General features: G+C 45.9%; 1 protein-coding gene and 1 long non-coding RNA gene across 3 annotated transcripts in view; one reads left to right on the forward strand and one right to left on the reverse strand.

Annotated features, from left to right (window-relative positions):
- Window positions 1-18,291, reverse strand: part of SYT12 (synaptotagmin 12) — a 40,930-nt gene that overhangs the window by 19,218 nt on the left and 3,421 nt on the right. The window contains exon 2 of one of the 2 annotated variants that reach the window (XM_032948928.2): window positions 6,551-6,646. The exons of the other annotated variant lie outside the window; for it this stretch is intronic. The gene's annotated coding sequence lies outside the window, so the exon portion shown is untranslated. The remainder of the gene's footprint in view (window positions 1-6,550; window positions 6,647-18,291) is intronic. 2 annotated transcript variants of the gene reach the window in all.
- Window positions 17,310-18,291, forward strand: part of LOC142924020 (uncharacterized) — a 56,006-nt gene continuing 55,024 nt past the window's right edge. Inside the window, exon 1 of the long non-coding RNA XR_012941153.1 lies at window positions 17,310-17,745. This is a non-coding gene — a long non-coding RNA (uncharacterized LOC142924020). The remainder of the gene's footprint in view (window positions 17,746-18,291) is intronic.

Raw genomic sequence — 18,291 nt, forward strand, 5'->3', positions numbered from 1 at the left:
TTGTAATAAAAGCAGCAACCAGCAAGGTATAAATCCGGTCGTTCAAATGCCGCGGAAAATGAAAATGTCTGTACACCCTCCGATGAGCACGGCTGGCTACGTACGCTGCAAAAGAAGTCCAACGTACGTTCATTAATTGCTGTGACAGCAGTCTGATTCTCTCCAGAGACACTTGGGAGACGACGACGCGTCGCTCGGCAAGCGGTGTGATGTGTTTGCGCCCCCCCACCCACCACCTACCACCCACCCACCCACCAGCCACCCACCAGCCACCCACCAGCCACCAGCCACCCACCACCCACCCACCAGCCAGCCACCCACCAGCCACCACCCACCCACCAGCCAACCACCACCCACCCACCAGCCAACCACCAGCCACCCACCAGCCACCACCCACCCACCAGCCACCCACCCACCACCCACCCACCACCCACCACCCACCCACCGCCCACCCACCAGCCACCCACCAGCCACCACCCACCCACCCACCAGCCACCAGCCAGCCACCAGCCACCCACCAGCCACCACCCACCCACCACCCACCAGCCACCCACCAGCCACCCACCAGCCACCAGCCACCCACCAGCCACCCACACGCCACCACCAACTCACCAGCCACCCACCCACCACCCACCCACCACCCACCCACCGCCCACCCACCACCCACCAGCCACCCACCAGCCACCCACCAGCCACCCACCAGCTACCAGCCACCCACCCCATTCTGCGAACGCGCGTTGATGAGCCGCTCTGTTCGCTCGGCCCTCGCGCTTCCGCGCTTCTTTGCACTGCGCAGCAACGCCGGCAACTTCAGCGTTTGCACGGGAGTTGTATTTGTTTATGTTTTGGGTGATTTGATTACCTCTCTTGTACTTTGCACTACCATCACGTGGTGTTTGTACCGTCTGTTGTTGCAACGTTCTTACCCGCCCCTACTGGACATCTGTTAAAAAGAGCTTTATAGCTCATCGGATTCCTCCAGGATAAATACATATTCTGATGAATGTGGCTGTTCACAACATTCAACTTGAATTACCTGCCTGTCTTTTTCATCCATCTCGCTTCTCTTTCGCCAGCTGCCGAACGGCGGCTGACGATGAGGCTACGCAAACTTCTTTCACTCCTTACATTCTTTGGTCATGGCGATTGCTTCCTGTGGACCTACGTTTTGTCCTTTGAAGTCTTCCTCCTTTACATGGATGGCCTCTGTTAGTCTCCGTTATTTTTATTTGCCCAAACCAAAGTATGTGTCTTTGTATCATCATCATCTTCAACACTGTCATCATTGCCACCACTGTAATATTTAATATGTTCATTGCATCATCATCAGCAGCAGCAGCAGCCATTCATCAAATTATCGTTGTGAAAAGCACAAACGTGATAATGTCATCTTCGTGAGTCATTCAAGTAACCATCATCGTAATCATGGCATCACATTTACCAGCACGTTATTCAATCATCATCATCACAGCGAAAACAGAGTAGTATCATCGCGATCATAACATACGCAGAGTACTGTCTAATGTAATCATGCTCATCATTATGAATCCATCGCTGTTACGCTAATGTCATCTGCCCAATTCAAATCCAGGCTCAAGATGTTTCTTCTGCAACTATCGCTGTGTCTGTTCAAGTGTCAAAGTCAGCACATCCGTGTCTAGAGATGTTTTAAATCAGATCGCGTCATCTTTTGGTGTCTGTGTGCTGTATTGACGAAACCCAAATGTAAAAACATGTAATTTCGCATCTTCACCATACCACTATCATCTTCACCATACTTTCATCTCATCTTCACTACACTACCATCTCACCTTCACCACACTACCATCGCATCTTCACCACACTACCATCTCACCTTCACCACACTACCATCTCATCTTCACCATACTACCATCTCACCTTCACCACACTACCATCATCTTCCCCACACTACCATCTCACCTTCACCACACTACCATCTCATCTTCACCACACTACCATCTCATCTTCACCACACTACCATCTCACCTTCACCACACTACCATCACATATTCACCACACTACCATCTCATCTTCACCATACTACCATCTCACCTTCACCACAATACCATCACATAGTCACCATACTACCATCTCATCTTCACCATACTACCATCTCACCTTCACCACACTACCATCTCACCTTCACCATACTGCCATCTCATCTTCACTACACTACCATCTCATCTTCACCACACTACCATCTCATCTTCACTACACTACCATCTCACCTTCACCATACTACCATCTCATCTTCACCACACTACCATCTCATCTTCACTACACTACCATCACCTTCACCACACTACCATCTCATCTTCACCACACTACCATCATCTTCACCATACTACCATCTCATCTTCACCACACTACCATCTCATCTTCACTACACTACCATCTCATCTTCACCACACTACCATCTCATCTTCACCACACTGCCATCATCTTCACCATACTACCATCACATCTTCACCACACTACCATCACATCTTCACCATACTACCATCACATATTCACCACACTGCCACCTCACCTTCAACACACTACCATCACATCTTCACCACACTGCCATCTCATCTTCACTACACTACCATCTCACCTTCAACACACTACCATCACCTTCACCACACTACCATCTCATCTTCACCACACTACCATCTCATCTTCACCACACTACCATCACCTTCACCACACTACCATCTCACCTTCACTACACTACCATCTCATCTTCACCATACTACCATCACATCTTCACCACACTGCCATCTCACCTTCAACACACTACCATCACATCTTCACCACACTACCATCTCATCTTCACTACACTACCATCTCACCTTCAACACACTACCATCATCTTCACTACACTACCAACTCATCTTCACCACACTACCATCACCTTCACCACACTACCATCACCTTCACCACACTACCATCTCATCTTCACCACACTACCATCACCTTCACCACACTACCATCTCACCTTCACTACACTACCATCTCATCTTCACCACACTACCATCACATTATCACCACACTACCATCTCACCTTCACCACACTACCATCTCATCTTCATCACACTACCATCATCTTCACCACACTACCATCTCATCTTCACCACACTGCCATCTCACCTTCACCACACTACCATCTCATCTTCACCATACTACCATCTCACCTTCACCACACTACCATCTCATCTTCACCACACTACCATCATCTTCACCACACTACCATCTCACCTTCACCACACTACCATCATCTTCACCACACTATCATCTCACCTTCACCATACTGCCATCTCATCTTCACCATACTACCATCACACCTTCACCACACTACCATCTCACCTTCACCACACTACCATCTCACCTTCACCACACTACCATCTCATCTTCACCACACTACCATCTCACCTTCACCATACTACCATCACATCTTCACCACAATGCCATCATCTTCACCATACTACCATCACATCTTCACCACACTGCCATCATCTTCACCACACTACCATCACATATTCACCACACTACCATCTCATCTTCACCACACTACCATCTCACCTTCACCACACTGCCATCTCACCTTCACCACACTACCATCTCACCTTCACCATACTACCATCTCATCTTCACCATACTACCATCTCACCTGCAACATACTTCCATATCATCTTCACCACACTACCATCTCACCTTCACCACACTACCATCATCTTCACCACACTATCATCTCACCTTCACCATACTGCCATCTCATCTTCACCATACTACCATCTCACCTTCACCACACTACCATCTCACCTTCACCATACTACCATCTCACCTTCATCACACTACCATCTCATCTTCACCACACTACCATCTCATCTTCACCACACTACCATCTCATCTTCACCACACTACCATCTCACCTTCACCACACTACCATCTCATCTTCACCACACTACCATCTCATCTTCACCACACTTCCATCTCATCTTCACCACACTACCATCTCATCTTCACCACACTACCATCTCACCTTCACCACACTACCATCTCATCTTCACCATACTACCATCTCACCTTCACCATACTGCCATCTCACTTTCACCACACTACCATCTCACCTTCACCACACTACCATCTCATCTTCACCACACTACCATCTCATCTTCACCACACTACCATATCATCTTCACCACACTACCATCTCATCTTCACCACACTACCATCTCACCTTCACCACACTACCATCTCATCTTCACCATACTACCATCTCATCTTCACCATACTACCATCTCATCTTCACCACACTACCATCTCATCTTCACCACACTACCATCTCACCTTCACCATACTACCATCTCACCTTCACCACACTACCATCTCACCTTCACCATACTGCCATCTCATCTTCACTATACTACCATCTCACCTTCACCACACTACCATCTCATCTTCACCACACTACCATCTCACCTTCACCACACTACCATCTCATCTTCACCACACTACCATCATCTTCACCACACTACCATCTCACCTTCACCACACTACCATCTCACCTTCACCACACTACCATCTCATCTTCACCACACTACCATCTCATCTTCACCATACTACCATCATCTTCACCACACTACCATCACATATTCACCACACTACCATCTCATCTTCACCATACTACCATCTCATCTTCACCCTACTACCATCTCATCTTCACCACACTACCATCTCACCTTCACCATACTACCATCACATCTTCACCACAATGGCATCATCTTCACCATACTACCATCACATCTTCACCACACTGCCATCATCTTCACCACACTACCATCACATATTCACCACACTACCATCTCATCTTCACCACACTACCATCTCACCTTCACCACACTGCCATCTCACCTTCACCACACTACCATCTCACCTTCACCATACTACCATCTCATCTTCACCATACTACCATCTCACCTGCAACATACTTCCATATCATCTTCACCACACTACCATCTCACCTTCACCACACTACCATCATCTTCACCACACTATCATCTCACCTTCACCATACTGCCATCTCATCTTCACCATACTACCATCTCACCTTCACCACACTACCATCTCACCTTCACCATACTACCATCTCACCTTCATCACACTACCATCTCATCTTCACCACACTACCATCTCATCTTCACCACACTACCATCTCATCTTCACCACACTACCATCTCACCTTCACCACACTACCATCTCATCTTCACCACACTACCATCTCATCTTCACCACACTTCCATCTCATCTTCACCACACTACCATCTCATCTTCACCACACTACCATCTCACCTTCACCACACTACCATCTCATCTTCACCATACTACCATCTCACCTTCACCATACTGCCATCTCACTTTCACCACACTACCATCTCACCTTCACCACACTACCATCTCATCTTCACCACACTACCATCTCATCTTCACCACACTACCATCTCATCTTCACCACACTACCATCTCATCTTCACCACACTACCATCTCACCTTCACCACACTACCATCTCATCTTCACCATACTACCATCTCATCTTCACCATACTACCATCTCATCTTCACCACACTACCATCTCATCTTCACCACACTACCATCTCACCTTCACCATACTACCATCTCACCTTCACCACACTACCATCTCACCTTCACCATACTGCCATCTCATCTTCACCATACTACCATCTCACCTTCACCACACTACCATCTCATCTTCACCACACTACCATCTCACCTTCACCACACTACCATCTCATCTTTACCATACTACCATCTCATCTTCACTATACTACCATCTCATCTTCACCACACTACCATCTCATTTTCACCATACTACCATCTCACCTTCACCATACTGCCATCTCACTTTCACCACACTACCATCTCACCTTCACCACACTACCATCTCATCTTCACCACACTACCATCTCATCTTCACCACACTACCATCTCACCTTCACCACACTACCATCTCATCTTCACCACACTACCATCATCTTCACCACACTACCATCTCACCTTCACCACACTACCATCTCACCTTCACCACACTACCATCTCATCTTCACCACACTACCATCTCATCTTCACCATACTACCATCATCTTCACCACACTACCATCACATATTCACCACACTACCATCTCATCTTCACCATACTACCATCTCATCTTCACCCTACTACCATCTCATCTTCACCATACTACCATCTCACTTTCACCACACTACCATCTCTTCTTCCCCGTACGGCCATCTCCGTGCCATTTCTGCACTCTCCTCCGAAAATAAATATAAAATTGCTCTTTTCCAATCATCCCCATGCGTGTGTCACCCCATGTGCGTGGTGCCTTCATATGCCAATGCGTTTGGATACATAAACCCAAAGTGTATTACTGTACATTATAATGTATCATCTACAGTTACGACAACTCATTATTATTATATTCATCATCATCAACCAGGATGCATGCAGCGGTCGCCACAAAGCACCTGAGAAGATATCCTGCGCGAAGAGATGAAATCAGCCCGTGTGCAGGGGATAGATGGATTGTTCCATCACTTCGGGTACCACGTGCTCTTTCCTCTCTGTGAAACGACACAACGCACTCCGGTTTTCTCGCTCAGGGCACACCTCGTGCGTGAATGGAAAGCCACGTTCGTGGGTTCACATCTGTTCCCCAAAGGCCCTCAGCCGTTTCCATGAAGCATTATCATTACCAATGCACGCCTGATGCTATCGATGCCGCGGTGTTATTTTCCGTAGAGAGCCACGGTATTTTGTGCATTTGTATGTACGGGCTGACGTTGTGCTTTGGCAAGAGTTTCAGTGGCCCTGTGCCAATCGCTGCCAAAAGGAAACTCAAGGGCATTGGGCAAGCGCCGCGCATAACTCTCCGCGCGCGTCTCTACACCGAGGATCTTTTACCTGTGTAATTACACCCGTACGTGCTCGTCCATTAGCTAAACACGGCCTCGACGTGCAAGCACCAGTGCTGGATGTGTAGTTACAGAGGGCACCGTGTGTGTGTTCATAGTCCAGCCCAAGAAAACTCACTCCATGGCCAGTCTGGCTCCTGGAAATGCGTGGCACACTCGCCGAGCCGTAGGCTCCTTTTGTGGCCATCATCTACAACCGTGAATTCCACGTCACGGCCGTTTGGTGTCTCTTTCATATATATATACCACCGATTATACCATCGGCACACAACGATAAAGATTTCCATCAGTGCGTGCTGCCTGCTACGACGCATGGTTCAGAAACACGGTCGTTCACGGAATAGGAAGTGGAACAAAAAGCGGAAGAGTGCACAAAGAAGCACCGGGATATGCGTTCTTGGATTTGCATTGAGAGATGGAAAGAGGAGCACGCGGATTGGAGAACGCGCAGTTTAAATACGCAACTCAAACTTCGTAAAGTTCGCTGTGGTGAGGTTAATCGGCAGCCAAGGAATGGAACGTGTCTAAGAGATCGTCTGCCAAGGAGATGGAGCAACACAATCAGTTCGTGTACAGATGCTAGGCGGATTGTTACATTGCAGGATCGCAAGAGACGGCGGCTACTTAGGAAAGCTTTCATCCAGCAGTGGATTGGTCATGGCTGATGATGATTATTATTATCGGCATTATGTCACGGGATGAAGACATCTCCATTGGAACCGTCACAGTAAGCAGTGCACAACCCCTTATTAGAGAATTGGCCTCTTGGAAGGGGATATCACAGAACTACTACTGAGGCTCCAACAATTGTCTTCTTTACAGATAAATGTGCAGAGTCTCACATGCTCTACTGTAAAGGAGTTTGTCATGTGACGATAATTTTTTAGAGACCAGATCTGGAAATATACCAACGTAAGTAAAAACCATACATGAAGGTTTGTTTGTATAGGAATTGGTAAACAGGCTGAGAACAAAATGATGAAACATAAAAATAGGTTTCACCCTTTCTGGCATTTCTTATTTTTCATCATTTTGGATACTGGCAAAAAAAGGTCCCATAGTATATAAGCTGAGAACATTGAACTGGTTCAATAGAGAGCCTTTTTTTTATTATAGTGCATGTACCCCTCTTTGAATTAAGTCTCTAACCTTGTTAATTTGTTCTGTCATCCATGCATTTCTTATTTCGGTCTCTCGATGTGAGCCCAGAATCTCGGCACTGCTCGCTCAGTGCTCTGGCACTGCATTAGCCTCCTGATCCACGCAGGCCATCTCCAAACAACCAGTTTGTTGTTTGGAGGTTAGAGGTCACTCTCTCTCCTCTGTTGCCCCCGCAATATGGAACTTCCTCCTCCCAGCCAGACGTGCTGTCGATTCCATGGCCCCTGTTCAAGTCAAGGCTCAAGACCATCGTCATCTCCTTTGGCTATCACTAATTGTCTCTTCTTTAGAATATATAATGTGTATATATCACTGTTCACGCAATGCGCATGTACAACGTCTTGTGACGCTGTTGTATGTAGATGACATAAATACAAATTGTGTGATATGATGAGTTGTTCTTTCATGAGTAATACATTTTAAACGGTATTTCGGTGACTTCCCAACAACGTCAAGGTTAATGCGTCTTATTTTTACCACAGTATTCATATCAAACCCTTTAAGATGAGCTATTGTACAGCGAAAAACACCAGTGCTTTAGGAGGTGGAGGGTTCAGAATACATTGTCTGACACGACATCCTGGGATATGAAAGTTCTCTCCATGTACCCGTTCTGTCTGTCGAGTGTATTCCTCGTGACTGAGGGCTGGCGGTTATGCCAGATGCTCTCCATATTTTGCGATCTCCGGTGTCTCTCATGAAGAGCGCCTTCAAACTTCTCGCGTCGTGCCACCGACTGATCCGTTTCCTTCCTCTCCCACTCTTCCCTTTTCACCAGACGAATCGTCTTCATCACCACGCGTACTCGTTAACGAGACAACATTTTCCAGGTACAGTAAAGTAAACGCGTTGTTTTTTGTTGTTGTTTTTTGTTGTTGTTGTCAACTAAATAGAATCTCTGTTTCCAGAAACATCTTGTGGATGGAATAAATTGAAATAAGTTTTAACCCGCTGTGCTCCAGATGGGAAAGAAATTATAGCAGTCCAAAAAAATTGAGCTTTGGACTCGTGACAGCCCATTTTCCGTGCAAGTTTAATTGGCATAAAGTGCGAGGCACTCACGGTGTCAAATGTGAAGAATTGCCTGCAATTATAATACTTATAAAATAAGCGTTTTTTGAACACTCACTGGGACCACACAGCCCAGCGCTGGGTCCCTGAAAAAACATTCATCCCCGTCAAATTGTAGAGCACCAGGGGAGCAATGATTGCTGGGTACGGAAAGCCTCTGCACATCAACTTTCTCCTCTGTTTAATCCCTCTCCTCCTAATTTACATAAACGTGTCCGCAGGATGAGGAGTGGGATGCTCGGTTGCGCGGAATGATTCTGACTCCGAGCGATTTTTTTTTTAATGAATTATGATGCAGGGTTTCCGGTTGAAGCAAGAATCTATTAATTTTCTATCTCTGGTTTACCGTGTCGTTTATATTGGTTCTTTTTGTTTTTGTTGTTGACTAATTTGTTGCAGTGTTAATGTCTCTAATAAACTGCATGTAAGACTAGCATACCATCTGCGTTGTGCACCAGAGGTCACGTGAAGGGGAGACGTAGCTCTGTGATATCTGCTTCCACCGGCTGTTCTCTAACACAGAAATATCTGAATGGATGATTGCCTCATGGCATGATGCCGATAGCACAGTTTGCATAATATTTGGGGGGAAAGACAAAAAGTGTACATTTAGATAATTACGGAATCTGTAAGTAATTTATCAATTAATCGTTAATGTGCCTACTAAGTGGGCTATTGAGAAGCATCAGTCAACTGCCCTGTTTCTGTTCGTTCTCCAATAACCCCTTAGGGTCTGTAGCTTCAAGCAGAGCATCGGTCTGTTCGTCATTGCTCCCCAGTGCTAACAATTGCCTGAGCCGTGTCATCGATGAACCCAGGTTCAATCCCACCGAATCCGGCTCCTCTCGCTGGAGGAGTTGGTCTCATCCCTCCGCAAAAGCGCCAGGCGGGCGAAACGACAGCGCCGCAGGGCTTCATGCGTGCTCACTCATTACAGCAATCAATCTTGGCCGGCGCGAGTGCCCGGGCGCCTTAACAACACACGTCAGGTCAATAATGACAGGAGCGAGCACGCTCTCGTCCGTCCGCGCGCGTGCCTGCGTGCGCGCACCCGCGATCATATAAATGGGCTCGGCGCAGCCAAGCGTCCCTCCGAGGTGCCGAGTGCGTGCCACGCGGGCCATTCGATTAGGTGAAGCAGCGCCGACGTTAATGAAGGTGCTAATGGGTGGGATTCGGGCTGCCATGCGGTGGGGTGCCCTGGCGAAGCACCCAGCTCACCGGTTCACGTTCCACGCTTGACCCTCGCCAACGCGATGGGCGTCAGCGTCACAACGGCGGTCTCTTCTCTATTTTGCGAATTATTTATTTTGTTAAACCTGCCGTTCGGCCTGGCTGCTTTGCCGTCATATACACTGTAGTATTCATGCAGATCATATTTGCTAAGGTGACGTTGGCGTATTAATTGCCAGCAAGTTGCACAGCTAGGAATAAAAGTTTCGGTCGGTAGAATTCTCTCCGCTACACGACTATTCCTAATCATCTTCATCTTTCCCTTCTCTCAGCTCATTAACGACGATAGGGCTAAACAAATCTCTGCGGTTATTTTTCTTTAGCCAGCATTACCGCTGTGTTCAATCTCAATCCCTTGTTTTCTAGGTATATTCCCATCGTATTTATCCCCTCCAGGCTTTCTGTTTGCCCCACCTCCTATATCCTTCCACTTGTACGTGCATCCCCAAGCGCGGCATTACCCTAATACATATATGTGTAATCCTGTATACACATACGGTTCAACCGGTGACAAATGATACTATTAACTGTGGATGATTCATGCAGTCGTATTTGCGAAGGCTAATTTTGCATAGCAATTGCCAGTGAGTTTCAAAGCTAGGTCACCACAATTGTATGAACATGATACGATTCGTTATGCATATACGGTATATATATACGATATACATACATACGCGAAATTCAACCAGTGACAAATTACTCTATTATCCGTGACCGATTTGTCGTCAATATCGCTAATGTCGCATTTGTAAAGGGCGACGCATTTATTGCCATTGGTCCGTGGACTTCCTGCTAGAGGAGTGAATGATGATTGCAATGCCCCATTTTCCCCTAGCGTATTTAATGCCAACACCAGCAACACATGATGCGTGTTTCCATTGGGTTGGCAGTAATGCCACAATACATGAGCGTACACAGCTTGTACAACTTGCAATGCATGGGGCTAATTGGTGGGGGGGATAGAAAAGATGATGGTTCAGTGGTCGTGAATGACGACTTGGTGGCAGCCGAGGGATGGAACGTGCCGGAGAGACCGTCCGCCACGGAGAGGGAGCGACAAAATCAACTTTGTAGATGCTCGGTGGATTATTACATCACGGCACCCTGAGAGATGGCAGGCGACGGCTTGGGGAAATCTCCATCCAGCAGTGGATTGATTATGGATGATGACGTTGGGTATATACTCGTGTGTGCGACCAAATACATTTTAAACCAGCACACTCGCTGTTACTCACTGTGATGCAATGGGCTTCTCTTAACTAAAATATCACGTGACTACATGGCTAGCCACAATTCAAAGTGCGAATATTTTACTTTTAACATGATGAGGATACATGTTTGGTTATTTAAGAGTCTGTCTTTTACTCAATATCTACAATGCTAAGAGTTAACACTGCATATGTGAACTTAAAACTTCAGAAAATGTAATATTTGTTATGGTGTATAGTGCAATCTCCAACAACTTTTATTTTCTCTCTGGCTTTTCAATTTACCTGCCGTGAAGAAGGGCCCTTTCCAGAATGATCACTTGTTTATACATTTTTCACTTTTAAGACCATATATTGTTATTGACAAATGTTTTTTTATTATTAATTGTGATTGTGCACCACTGCCAACACAATTTCACCAAGTATTTTGTTTCACTTTGATGTCAAGGGATCAGTGCATGTAACGATTTGTAGATTTGCGAGAAAACTCCTTGGCTTTTGCAGAGTTATTAAAAAGTCTCCATTCCTGAATATCAACAAATTGAGGCGTGTGCAAAATATCTGATTATTTATGAATGTGTGTATTATTGAGTGAACGTGTTGAGTTGTATTTGATAACACTGAACGTAATAGTAGAAATGCTACATGTCAATAATATGTGCAATTAATTATTTAAAAAAATAACCAAAATTGCTTACTCTATAGATTGATTTTGAGACCTGATATATATTTAGTTTAATTCCAAAAGATGTTCAATTGGTGAAGTAAAGTCATTCAAAATATTTTGTTTGTGCATTGCTGCCTAAGTAGTTTTAAGAGAGTTAGCTGTGAGCAACTGGATGTAAGCATTGCTTTTGTCCCATGTTGTCGTGTAAAGGAAAATATATTATGGTAGGCTGATGTTTTGAACAGCGGCCCTCATTCAGAGTGTGTGCACACAGAGAGACAACAGAGACAGTAACCGACTTACAGTCGGTGGTTGCACTCGGCAAAGTGGGGCCCTGTGAACAGTCACATTTAGAGAAAGTAGAATATATATTTTTTAGCGATGCTGACTGAAGGGCTTCCCAGTCCGTCGCCATCTCTCACGTGCCTGCGGTGGCGGTACAGCCTCAAGTTTTATTAGCATATAACAGTTTCCCATTATTGGACGTTTAATAGCAAACACTTAAAAATCCAAATTACAAGAATAATCTGGTTTTAAATCTAATACTAAAACATACACTTAATTAAGTTTTGCTTCTGCAGGTTGTGCGCCGTAGGTTGTTGGTTGTTCAATGTTGGTCGTTGGCTTTAATAACAACAACCACAACAACATAGCAATGCCATTTACTTGTCCAGGAAAATCTCACCAAGTCTGAATTTTGATAATTGGCCATTTGCTGTTCACTCTGATCTCTCGATTTCTGTCTGTATGTTGCTGTGGCTGTACACTGCTGGGGCTATCAGTGAATGTGGATGATGGGTGTCAGCTGTGGGCTTAAAGCCAGCTGCTGTGACTCATTTTATGATTGAAATTTTGTCATCCTCTTCACGAAGACAACAGTCAGGAGTTTGGGCCAGAGGTATACATCAAAGAGTATTAGGGTTTCTGTGTTCATTCCCAAGGTTGACTGAGCCAAGGGCAGCTTCAGGATTCTTCCCGAATATTTGTTGTTTTCTTTTTGCTCTCTTGTTTGTATTTATTTTGTCTGCTTTATTCTACAGTTGTGTTTGCTCTATCGATTAACATAAGCATACCATTTCCATATACTTTACATGAATCGTAAACATACGATGTCATGTATGGATCCTGAGTATAATAATGAGGCATTTTAATCACTCCGCTGGTGGTGGCGGTGGAGGAACAGAGGTCTGCGCACGGCATTATTAACTCCATTAGCTGAGTTCAGTTCACAGCCGCGGCTAATATCAATGTCAAAGGGCCTGGACTACTGATGGGACAGAGGAATCCAAGAGGTTTGAGCCTCCAAGGTGGGCAGCTAAGGGGTTTTTATCCCCTGAAAATTTAGAGTAATGAAAATGGTCTGGACCCCCCGAGAGGAATCGGCCAAGGGGAGTGGAAACCCGAGGAGAGACGAGTTGGTCTGTGATGGGTTGCATCACATATCTTAAGTCATATTAATCCTAGTATGCAATAAAAGTCGGTATAAGTTAAAGGGGGTATGTAACTTAAGGAATTGAATGCAACTGGCCATTGGATACTTTAGAAGAGACACAGGTCACAATTCAATTGCTTCTCGTCTCGTTTTTATCATCTCATTCGTATGGCTTTGTAAAATTTTCTCCATCTCGTTTGTAAAAATTATCTCCGCTCCATTTGCCTAAATGTAACGATAGCACAGCATTTGCACGAGTGGCAAATTCGTCGATGACTCAACGCATCGATAAACCTGCCTCGAGAACATCTGCGTGCGGGATTGTAGCGGCTCACTTCAAGTCCATCTCCTCGCTCTCTCCCGCACACTGGCGCGCGGGTGCTGCGTGGTTGGGGTACATTCTCGAGTGGTCCTCTCTGAGCTTACAGCCCAAAACGAAGCGGCGGCAGTGGCTGCTGCGTACCACGTGATGCGTCACATCAGGTCCCGCTGCAGAGGGTGTGACAGGTGCATGATCCAACTGCTTCACAAAGCAATCTGTGCAGCGAGGATGCGTGAAGCGTGGCAATGTGACCTTCTCTCAAGGATTGACATGCATTCCACCATGTCGGTTTACTCAGCAGACTGTTCGTTTTGCGTAGGCAGCCAGAGATTCCTGTGACAATGTACCGGTTTGATGCCATCTGTGTGTCATTTAGAGACTGTGAGCACATTTGTAAGAGCAAGCATCCAAATTTCAGAAATGTAAATATTCTGCAACTGTTACTCCATGTGACTATATCCCCCCCCCCCCCAGGTATCTCCCTAATAGAGTAGATTGTGCAGTGTTCTTTCACCTGATTAAATAATGAATCTGGTGAAATGTAGGTTACTACGACGGTAATTGTTATTGTACTGACACGTACTGGAAAGTGCTACGTAACTTTAAGTATCATAATGTGACGTATGGATGATGATGATGATGGCAGTCACCACTTTTCATCGCATGAAGAAGGAAAATGTTCTCGACCGAGTAGAATAACTACGGACATCATAAAAGAAGTGGGACCAGCTATCGAAACAATGAAAGATTTTCACATTAATGCAGTGCCTCAATCGTTGAATGATGGCTCAATCGTTCTTTTCAATTTTGAGGACAAAAAAATCATTTTAAGTGTTTTTAGAACCCTCGGCCTATTCTCACACATATTTAAACTGCTCACGAATATCATATTGAGCCCAATAATGTACATTTTAGAGGCCGACCGACTAAACAAGGAGGATCTGGGAAATATATGTTTCCACAATGAACCACACAGAGTACGTACACCTGAGCACCCAATCTGAAACAAAACACGTGATTAAATGCATCGTTAACACTTCCACAACAAACATACATCACCTCTATTGCCAACAGCAAAACAAATAAAATGTGCGGTGGTGTTGGATCTAATCCCTGTTTAAATCCCCTACATGTCTGTCCAGCTTGATCGTGACCTGGACCTACGTTTAGGTTCATTACGTTGTATTTTTTTTAACCACAACATTCCCAGTGTTGTAGTGGTATGTTGTGTCTAAAGAGAATATACTCGAAATGTAATTGTGTTTCCTGTCTACAGATGAATGGGAAATAAACCTTTTAGGCCATTGGCCTTCTCTGCTTTTCAGGCCGATCTCACCGAGCACTATTTGTTTTAGCTTGCAAACACTGGACGGGTTTTGACCTTCTGAATGTCATCAGCGGTATTAGGAATTTGAAAGAAATGCTGCTGATTTAGTAACATAAGTAAATGTCACATTGTAGCAAGGTTGATTTTAAGTCTGTACCGCAGAGTATTTGCTCGTATGCTGTGTAATTTCAGGTAGCAGTATGAGAGGGGAGTAGTTTTTATCTGGCAACACAGTCCCTGTCGCTGCAAGGGGCCTTTTGAAGTAACAGAAGTGATTGAGGCGTCTGTGTGTTAATGTGTGGCCTGCCAAAGGTATCTGAAAGCTCTATTTAGCCCTCAGTAAGATAAAGGTTTCACACTCCTAATCTAAGGAATCAAAGAAACAACTTGGAGTGGTGATGTTTCAAATTATGTTGCTGCTTTGAATGATGTGTATTATATTTTTGATTGAAAATAAACCTATTCACTCTCACCCTGTGTTCTTTTAAATAATGGTCTCTAACATTACTAATTATTTTCAGAATAGCGTGTGCTAAGTTATGAATTCAACATGGTCTATGCAACGTTTCCGATGTCCCTTCTAAGAATCGTTTTGCTCAAAGGCATTCACAGACTAAGGCCAAGAAACCCACTTACATATCCTGGGACAATTAGACCCCCGCACATAAAAGGCAAGGAGATCCTCCGTGCAGCCTTTAACAGAATGTTGGGGCAAGTGTTGTCATCAAAAACACCAGGTGGTGGGGCCCACACCACGCCCGTCCGCTTTTCTCTCGGCAGTGTTCATTTTTTTACACACTGCACTCGACCTAGGGGAGGTCCAGTTAAAATAATCGTCACTGGTGTTGTCCGTGTGCGGGAATCGAACTCGGCTCGCCGGGTTCGTACCCGCTACCCTACCGCTCCCTTACATAGACAAATATCTGGGGTAGAGCCTTAACAGACTGGGCAAGTGTTGTTAGCGAGCAACTATTAGTACTGGCGCGGTACACAAGGGGGTCAGCACCAGGCCCTACAAAGACAAAGATCCCCCAGACTGTTGGGGCAAGTGCTGTTAGCGAGCACCTATAAAGGGCGGAACGGCACACGAGGGGGAGGGTGGCCAGCACCACGCCCGGCTGCCTTTGTCTCCCTAGTGGCGATGTGTACGCACCGCACCAGGTACTCATTTGAGGCTCAGTCGTCCTAGGGGAGACCCAGGACCAATTCAGATAATCGTCATTGGTGTTGGCCGCGAGCGGGAATGGAACTTGGGTAGCCAGGTTCATAGCGCAGCACGCTAACAGCTACACACAGGAGCACACGCATACACACACACACACCGCACATTCAATCGCACACGCACACGCGCGTGACTGGAGATCAGGGTTAACGTCAGGAATCCCGAGCGGGCGTCTCCATCGATCTCTCGTGTCGCTCTCACCGTGAGAATAACGCGTCCATCCCCACCCCCTACAAATCCACATCCACACTCGTGAGGCGCCCCTCTACTCGAGTGCGGCGCGAGTAACAAGTGCCACGGGCATTTGGAAGAGCAAAGAAAACGTCACTTGAAACGTCGGACTTGGAAGCCAATAAATGCTCTCATCCATATTTGTGTTTTTGAAACCAGATATCCCACACTGCCAGACTCGCGCACCACCACGGTACCTATTTTAGAGTTTACCAATTCACCTCCTTTCAAATGCAACATTGTGTGTACGCTGCACGCGCCAGATGATTGCTAAACATATCCCATGTGCCATGGAGAGCGCTGATTCTGATGAAGAGATCCCGCGCACGTGTCTTTGTGTTCCACGTAATGTCGCCAGAGCTGATTCGATTTAAGGCAGATATATCTTGAGCGGGGCGTTGTGCATCCGCGCGATGCGTTATCGGGTGCTTATTCAGGTCAATCGGCGTGCTGTAACACCACGTGGAACGTGTTGAGCAGTCATCAAGTCGGTAATGACTTATTTTGTAAAGTGAAAATGACGTAAGAATCTCCGAATTAAGCACACCGGATAACAGCCTCCCTTGTAGTCACCAAAAAAAATCGACCGAACCACACAAAGTCGGCGTCGATGCCCTTTGTGCCACTCAAATAGGAATGCTCTTTGGAACTTTGTAAATCCACTTCTGGATGAAGAAGGGCCTCTCACTTAATATTTCTCATGGAGTTTGACCACACTTCACGAAACTTTTCGATGCGAATAGTTGAGGGGTGTGTGCGTGCCCGGGGCCGGTACAGAGATCATTCGCCTCTCGTTGTTGGCCGTGGGTGAGAGTCGAACTCATGCCACCCGGTTCGCAGCGCGGGTGCCACCGCGTCCTCCTTCTCTATACTGGTGAGTATACAATTCCACGTTCCGATGACAAGACCAGGTCTATCGTGGGCTCTCTCATCCTTATTACTCACTTATTACCAATTCGCGTATCCATCACCAGGCGATGCTCATTTTAGCGACCGCAGAGGGATGATGGCCCGGCTTGATCCAGGTCCGGATTTTAACTCGGCTTCGCAGACGAGTGTCGTGCTTTTCTGCTAAGTAAACGTGATCCGTCTTCCTCGCTGCTGTTAATATAGCGATCGTTTGCCGTGTGGGCGAAGTCCCGTATTAATTAGAGCTAATTTGTCGAGGGTATAAATCTCACTCTGCAGACAGAATGACGGGTTAGTATTCAACACGCGAACAGAGATTGGAAGCTTCCTCAAGTTTAACTAGAGTTGCTTCCACACATTTTTTTCCCTAAGTATACTCTGTGGGCAAGTTCTGTTAAACTCGAGTGTGTATGTATGTTGGACTTATTTCGTATCGTACACGGCCAACACAGGCACACGTACAGAATGTACACATACCCCGCAAACATGTAAGACACACCATGCACAACAC

The sequence above is a fragment of the Petromyzon marinus genome, chromosome 7, assembly GCF_048934315.1.
Source record: "Petromyzon marinus isolate PM22_M1 ecotype Great Lakes invasive population chromosome 7, UKy_Petmar_22M1.pri1.0, whole genome shotgun sequence".
In the NCBI taxonomy this organism is placed as follows: Eukaryota; Metazoa; Chordata; class Hyperoartia; order Petromyzontiformes; family Petromyzontidae; genus Petromyzon; species Petromyzon marinus.